The sequence below is a fragment of the Catharus ustulatus genome, chromosome 1, assembly GCF_009819885.2.
Source record: "Catharus ustulatus isolate bCatUst1 chromosome 1, bCatUst1.pri.v2, whole genome shotgun sequence".
Classification (NCBI taxonomy): Eukaryota; Metazoa; Chordata; class Aves; order Passeriformes; family Turdidae; genus Catharus; species Catharus ustulatus.
Window position 1 is genome coordinate 62,715,186 of NC_046221.1, and position 8,950 is coordinate 62,724,135.

The window sequence follows — 8,950 nt, forward strand, 5'->3', positions numbered from 1 at the left end:
TTTCTAATTAATGTAAAGAGACATAAAAGCAAAATTATATATCCCTGAGTAAAAGGGATTAAAATGAAAATACTGCCAATTCTGTTCTAATTTTATTTATAAACCTAATCTGAAGCAAATGTCACTTTTAAAACTGATTCTGAATATATCATGCTGACTGTAAAATTATAAAACTCCCACTGATGTATTCAGGAAATTCAGTTGAGCACACTCAGTAATTTCACTTTACTAGTCATTAGGTACAAATTACTGCTCACCATAAAAAAATATGAATCAGCTGTCTGTATTTCTTTTTGATTTGGAAACTTAAGATCATGAATCACTTGCAATTAATTATAAGCCACACGTAAACCAACGTGAATCGTATTCAAAGGCTATGTTTAGCAGTGTATCATTTGCTTGCTGTTTGTCATGTATTGAAAGCATTCTTCTTAGTAATTTTAGGGTTTTCCCAAAACTTCCAACTCCAGTTCAGTAAAGACATTTTATCAGGTACCCAGAGGTGGGGAAATCCTTTTTAAACTGATTATGGAAGATTATAAAATGTCACCTTGCATTTCCAGGACCAAATTAATGTCACACATAACTATGTAAAAGTAAGGTTAACAGATTAAAAAACAATCTACAAAAAAAAGAGATTAAGTTTTATTTTAGGTTGCATTTTAAGAAGATGTTCTCTTGGACAGAAGTACCATTGTGCAAAAATAGCCTTAGACAAGAATAACAATTCATTTTTGTCTGTTCTTTAGCACATGCAGTCCAACACACATTTAAAAGAATGTATTTTAGCTTTATCACAGCATACACTAAACCATCCTTAGAAAGTGGTGTATTTTCAAAGAAAACTTGCTACTAGTCTCACTATTATATTTTGTAGTGCAATGTTTTCATTGAACTTTTCATTTTCATTGAACATTTTTGTTTTCATTTCAATTAAGAGTTTTTCTGAAAAACCTATAAAATGGGGAAACCATTTATATTGAGTTATAAATAGTGACTTGTGAACCATTAGAGACAATTTTCTTAAGAGACAGTGAAAGAAATGGTTTTCTTCTTCAAAATGTGTGGATTAATCCAAAGATATCTTACTTCTTGTGTTACAAAGTCCTTACTTGACACAATAGTTACATACCAAAGTAATTTGCATTTCAGATATTTTCTTTATTAAAAAAAAAGTACATCTACCAAGAATAACTGACAAATTTAAAAGAATTTATAGCTACTTCCTACCACCAGTGCTTAATTCCTAGGTGTTGCTGATAGGTATCTAGAGTGGTGTTGCTGCTAAAATTTAAAAGCATTCTTCAGCTCATTGCCAGACTGAACAAGGAAGCTACCTTTTTTGGGGTGTAAATTCTCCTTTCAGAGTTTCTGCAGGTGAGAAGACATACAGTAACTTCCTAGAAAGAAACAATCTCATCATAAGTCTGCAGTATTTTTCAGTATTGGGAATACACACAGGTGCAGAGGGTTAATAATATTCCTCATACAGGAGAAAGAAAAAAATAATAAATTTTGTATTGAAAAGTTATTCTAAGCTCCTATTTAGCACATTCTATATAAGGCATATCTACAGGATTTGTTTAAATTTTAGACACCTTTGGTTAAATTCTTCAAATACATTAACAATCAAATCCTCTTACAATTATCTGAAATAGGGTACACTTGACTATTAGACAACTGAGGGGTAGACAGATCTGCCTAGCCTGAGTTTCTACATTGCTTACTTTCAGCACAAGGAAGGGATAGTCACTAGAAGAATGAGATATCACAGAAGGATTCACTTCAGATGGATTAAACAATGCAAAGCATCTTCGTGTTGTGACTGTCGCTGGTAAGGCTGCAAGAAATAAGTTCAGTACAAGATATTTTCTGAGGAAAATTTATGATACTGTAAAATAATAAAAAAAAAAAGTGAAAATCATTCTCCTTGCAAAGTCATTACTCCAAGTATATAACCAGCAAGTTCTATCCGTCTGACTTGAAAATGTCCCAACATAAAAGTCTCCCCTCAGTTCCCTGAGAAAATTATGACACTCTGGAGTATAATTTTGAAAACTGAAGTGTAATAAGAATTGGTTTTCCCTCTTGATACTCAAATGTCCCTTTATCTTAATTCTATCTCATTTCTTCTGTGAGAATCCATGTGTTTGTGTGGGACATCTTTGGTATTTGCCATTCATACGCATATGGATTACAATTTCCATGTCTCTAACCCAATGTTTCAGTCAGAGTGACTATAGTGAAGGATTTTATAGATGCATAGGCATGAACACATACATTCACCTATCTCTTTATGGAAAAAGATTTATTTCACATAATTACTTTTGTCCTAATTCTCTATATACCTAGCAAAACTAGGAAAGGGAGTAAGAGGCAGAGAATTGCAGGTGATTACTCATCAGAAGTGTGGAGAAGGAGGTAATTACCTGTTGAAAGGCAGTATGGGCCAATAGAGCAATCCCCTGGTATTTCTAATGCTCTCTCATTCTTCAGATATCACCCCCTGTTAAATAAGGACTATGAAATAGAGCAAATCCTGTTGTCTTCCTCTGGATTATGCTAATTTCAGACCTGTGTACTGTGCAGTGTAGTTTATAAGGATAGAACACACAGGAATCCACAGTAATGAATTCAATTTGAAAAATCTGGTCTCAATTAGGAAATCTTTGTTTTGATTCAGATTTAGCTTTTATTGATACATTACTTTATATCCAGTTAATCTAAATATATGACATTTGCTTTGAGTGATGAATAGCAGGAAATACTCAAAACCAGCATTTGTCAATGACTAGCAGTAGTTATTTTATTATGGTGCTAAAACCACTGCTGTTTGACTCAGATCTGCACTTCAACTATGAAATTAATGTATTGATTGTATCTTGATTTGTTATCAGCAGCCACTGTGTTTCAGTAATATTAAAGACAGTGGAGAGTTCACAGGGTGTAAATACAGACTATTCTACTTTGGAAGAGACCCACAGGGATCAAGTTCAACTCTTAGGTAAATTGCCCATACAGGGATCAAAACCACAGCCTTGGTGTTATTAGCACCCTGCTCTAACCAACTGAGCTAATTTCAATGGTACTGATATTATCCTTCACTACTGGTATTATCCCTCACAAACCTGAACATTTCCCTAGGTATATATGTGAATATTTTATTACTTACTACTATTGAGAATGTTTTGCCTTCTATCCATTCATAATTTATTCCTATTTTATGTACCCTTGTTAGATAATATTAAAAGTCTTCCATTTTATTAAAAAAATAATTTTTTTCCAGAACCTGGAATGGGCCCAGTTTGTATTTTTCTAAAGGAATTATCCATCATTGATTGTATTGTAAATTACTGCTTGTCACTGTTGAGTCTTTCCTAGGCTAGGCATAAAGATGACACCTACTTCCTGCATATAAATGAACAGCAAAGGCTATTACTTTAAATTTCATTGGACCATTTTTTCATGCTAATTTTAGCTTCAAATAAATATTTTTTCCCTTCCACAAGAGGCACTAGCTGGAAATAAATGCAAACCTGCTATATTAAAATTGTGGTAAGCACCTCCATACTTAGCTCTGTTCTTCTATTGTCTGTATTCCCTACAGGGAGGCAGTGAAGGCAATAAGTATCAAGTGAAAGGAAGTCCAGAGTCAAATCTAGACACATATTCCAGTTCACATGGTACTGACATATTCCATTGATCCTGCTATCTAACCAAAAGGTGCCAAATGAATGGAGGATGAACAATTCTCCGGTTGTGAAAGTAAGAATAGGCACGCTCTGAGAAGGAAATTCCTCATTGAAAAGATTTCAATAAAAACCCAAAACTATTATTCAATCAGAAATCTTTGTTGCAACTTTTTATATCTGGAAATTAAACCTAATGTCCTGAAAAGGCTTCAGCTGGTGCAATGCACAAATTGTTATGACCTACCATTTAAGGCATAGTTTAAAGCTTCAATTTCACTTAGAATCATATAACCCATTTCAAGACCTCTGTAGCTCTTTGTGTTCTGTGTTCTACATTAAATTGACAAATTGACATGAGCAATCACATTCCTGCTTTTGGCCAGTCCCTTTGACAGCAAAAACATTTGGTCAAACAATGAAAAAGGACTGCACTAGAAGGCAGAGTTTTGAAGAAAAAAATCCCAACACTATAGTTCTGTGGAATAGCCTCCACATTTCCAATTGTAAAAAGTAAGCATTCTAATCCTATGACTTTCAATACTTAGTGCAGAATTCATCTGCTGGACTCAGCATTCTCTAATTAAAATTTTATCCCATGTATATACTCCATAGAAGAAGGAGTGACAGGTATTACTTCTTAACCTTTAAGAGCACCACAATATTAGGAGGGAGGAAAGTACAAAGATAGAAATGTAAGCAGGAAATAGGACAGGAAGATGGATTGATAACATAGCTGAGCTGTTTTCATAATTAAAAAGGTGTCAGGGACTGCAGTTTGTTTATTGTTTGTCCAGACTGAACTAACAAATTGTATTCTTTGTGTTTTAATATGATAAATCTTGTTGAAAACTTTTTTTTTAATATTTCTTTTTTAAGCAAAGCAACAAAATTTTTAACAATGTAGTTAACAAAATCAGTGGATAAAGCTTACTGCTAAAAAACTCCTCTTTCCTTTCTTCACATCTGGACCAGTGCTACTAATTCATTACAAATTCTGGAAAGGGCTGTAGATCTCAGTGTAGGGATATTCTCTTGTATTTTCAAAATTACCAATATCATTACAGCATATGGCTGCAGACGTGACAGAAAATGCAGTTGCACCATGACTGTATCACTCAACAAGAACAATACAGAAAAATATGGTTTGAAAGAGCTCAAGACAACTTCCTAAATGTTTGCCCCAAACAAGAGTGTGTATGTCTGTGTTCACTCATGTGTGTGTGAGTGCTTGTTCCTGAGTGAAATAAAGAAATTCTTTCCAGTAACTGTTTGAAAAAAAAACTTGTGTATTTCTTTGGCCTGTGAGAGGTAGGCAAATATGTTAAGAATCTTCCATGACATAGAAATTGCCACCTAATTTCATATAAAGAATAAAAGATATTTCCATCGTCATTTATTAATTTCAACTTGGTGTTATTTTTGAAGCCTTCTGGATTAAAATTTGTATGATTATACCTGATTTATACCTGATTTATACCTGATTGCAGATATAAAGACATTTTCTCATAAGGAAGTTTCTGCGATGCACCACCAAAATGTATCCCAAATCTCATGGTGGTGAAAATTGCAGCCTTACACCCCAAGTTCCGTTGAGAATTCTCAGTAGCAGACAAACTCAGTTTAAATCAGTATTATATCACTTACATCTTTAGACCTCAGTCCAACATGTTTATTAACTTATTGATATGATGGAATGGTTTATTAACTGTGCTGTATTTGACTAACCTGCTCATGTCCTCCTGCTGCCTTTCCCCTAGTTTTAAGGAAAAAAAAAACTTACAAAAAACCCCCAACTTATTAACTTGAAGTGTTTATCCATTTTATTGTAGAAAAAGAACTGAAAATATTCACTAACTTCTTAATATGTTATGGGGCATAAAGCTTGTTTTCAACATGACCTTTTTGTCTTTTTGAAAGCCATTCTTTCTTCCAAGGCAGTAAGTTTGGCTTCTACTGAAAAATTAAACAAAAATACAATTTGCTTGTTTTAACTCCAATTCAAAGTTATGTTTTTGCTTCATAACTTTCAAGGACAGCAAGCAGCAAATGTTTATTTTTCTAATGTAAAACTGAAATGGATGTACATGAATGAACAAGTTTTATCTGAGTTGTTTAGCTCACTTCAGCAGTAAAGTCCCTATTATCCCATTCCTGATGCAACACGTATTTTTTAATTTTTTCAATCATATATTTACATGATTATTTGCAATTACAGACTATTGTATAAATATGTAATTATGGACTTTTAAAGATATTAATTGCTCCTTCCATCATCCATTGACACCTGTAACAAATGATATTCAATCGCATAATTACAGTAGTTTCACGAATACAAGCCGCACGGATTATAAGCCGCACCCCCGGTGCCTCGACAATGTTGCTGTCTTTGTCAATAGATAAGCCGCACCCCGAATATTAGCCGCACTTTCGTTCGTCGCGAGAATCCGTGCGCGGCTTTCACAAATTGGCCAATTAGTAACAGGATCGCGGCATAGCGGGCTTTACTGGCTCGGGGCGGGGCCAGGCAGGCTCGGCCCGCTCATGGTTGCCGACGGGGCCGGGTGGCCCAGCTCAGCGCCACGGCTCGGCGGGGCTGGCCGGGTGGTGCTGCCGCCGCCGCCGGGCTCGCTGGCCCCCCCTCTCCCGTCAGCACCGCCCCGCTGCCGCGTTCGCTCGCCCGGCTGGCAGGGCTGCCGCCGCCGGGCTCGCCGTCCGCCCCGCTGCTGCTTTCGCTCGCCCCGCGCCGCGCCTCGCGAGCGCCGCGCCCGCCCCGCGCCGCGCCCGCCCCGCGGCGCTTTCGCGGCTCGCGGTTCGCGGCTCGCGGGTGGCGCTTTCGCGGCTCGCGGCGGCGCTTTCGCGGCTCGCGGTTCGCGGCTCGCGGCGGCGCTTTCGCGGCTCGCGGTTCGCGGCTCGCGGCGGCGCTTTCGCTCGCCGGGCGGCGCTTTCGCGAGCGCCGCTTTCGCTCACCCTGCCGGCAGGGCTGCCGCCGCCACCACCACGCTCGCCGGCCGCCCCCTCCCGTCTGCACCGCCGCCGCGTTTCCTCACCCTGGCCGGCACTGCAGGCCCCCGCACCGCCGGGCTCCCCCACGCTGCTGGCCCCGATTATGCTGGGCTTCCCCCGCTGCCAGGCAGCCCCACCCGCCGGCCTTCCTGCTTCTGCCATGCTCCCCTGCACTGCTAGCCCCAGTTCTCCCGGGCTCCCCCGCCCTGCTGGCCCGGGCTCTGCCGCCCCCCCTGCCCCGCCCTGCTGGCTCAGGCTCAGCCGCCCGCCCCCCACACTGCTGGCCCCGCCTCTGCCAGGCTTTCCCACCTCTGCCGGGGCCGGCCGGGCTCCAGCTTGGCTTGGGGCTGCCGCGGGCTCTCACTTCCGTGTTGGCAGCTTTTAGAATTTTGTTAATAGATTAGCCGCCCCGGAATATTAGCCGCACTTCCGGGTTTCCACCAAAATTTTGGTCAAATTGGTGCGGCTTGTATTCGTGAAATTACTGTAATATTTGTTTATAACATGTTATTTACAAAATAGTTGAGCCTTTGCACTTTGTCATAATTTGAATAATATTCACCAGTTTAATCCGCTAAATGATACCTACTCAGCACAGAAACTCATGAGCTGTCTGAAATCAAGTTTGTATATACTCATGGCATTTAGACTCTCATAGGTTGCTGCATAGGGACTACATTTCGGATTTAATTGAGAAATAGGAATTGTTTTTTGAATTTGGTGTGTGTATGTGTGTGTATGTGTGTGTGTAAAGCATGAGGGTAAATTAAGACAGATTCTCCTTTTCCTCATATTCTCTGTACATTTTTTTACTCTCCCTATAATTCAGCACCCACATTATCTCACTTTATACAAAGAAAATTCTAGCAAGATTATCCAATCTCTTTGGTTCAAGAATCAGATGCAAAAGGAGGGACAGCTTATCTGAACATGAATTTGATTTCAAAGAATAGAATTCTTAAAAAATCAGGTGAATAAGGGTTCTGAAAACTCAAAAGCATCACTTAGTCTTTCAGGTGAATTATTAGAGTGGGTGTCAACCATACAATTTGGATTTTTTTCCTACTCCTGTACTTAACAAAAAGGGGTGGTGGGGATGAAGAATGCAGTAATTCTAAAGCCAATGACAGTGCCTAAAGCCGTCTTTCATGGACAAGGGTGTGGAGAGAATAAGTTTTGTACTTGAAGCACAGAAATTGGTATTAGTTAATTGGTCTCAGTAGGGGACAGAAGCGACAGTTAGGAGGAATTCAGGTCCTGTTTCTCTTTCATTATGCTGCATTGCTCTTCCTTAAACTGCGCAGGTAAGTGACAAGACGCAGCTCTTAAGCTAGTTTTCAGGATGAGAGATGCAGAAGAGAGGTTGCTTGCTGCTTGCAGCCCCTGGTTTAATTTGAGGAGCTCGTGTGCCAGGCAGAGGAGCAGTGTCACTGTCAGAGCCCAGCCAGCCTGCGAACAGGCAGGTGCTCACAGCACACTGTGCTGCTTCACCTCACGGATATTTTGCTCCTGGTTTATGTCTTGTTTTCCTTAATCTTGATCTAAAACTCACTAGCTACACAATATCACAGCATTGCATTTTGTTTCTTAAACAAAGAAAAATAAGAAGTTATTCAAAAAGCAAATTTCTCATTAGCAAATCATCTATTTAACAATCGACTTTCAACTATTCATTTAAGCTACATGCAATTTTCCCTTCTTATTTCTAGATTTTTTTCCCTCATTTTCAGCACACAAGTGGGAAAAAGATTATTTTATGTATTGTAATGATATTCTGAGATAAAACTAAACCTAATAATTCATACAGAAGAAAGAAATAAAAAAAACCACCTGCCTTGAACTCTAAATATTGAGCAAAAGCCATGTTAACTCTAGCAAAGTATAAAATCACTTTTTGGTGTTTGCTGGCAGTTTATAAGTTTGGTTTTTTTGTTTTTTGTTTTTTGTTTTTTGGTTTTTTTTGAAAAGAGAGTTTTAAAAATTTACAAAAACAATGAGGGAATTTTGGGTTTTGATCTATCTACTGAAGAGTTTGTGTTTTGAGTGACTGAAAGCAGAGAGGAGAAAAGTACATTTCCTTACTGTTAGGGACAAGCTACATTTTAAAGATTTTTATTTAAAAAAACTCAAAACAACCAAATCCCCCACAAAACCCAACCACCAACAAAAAAAGAATCAACCTAAAAAAAACCCCAAAAAATCCAACCACCCTCCCCCCAAAAAACAAACAAAAAACCCCCCAAAAAACACAAATC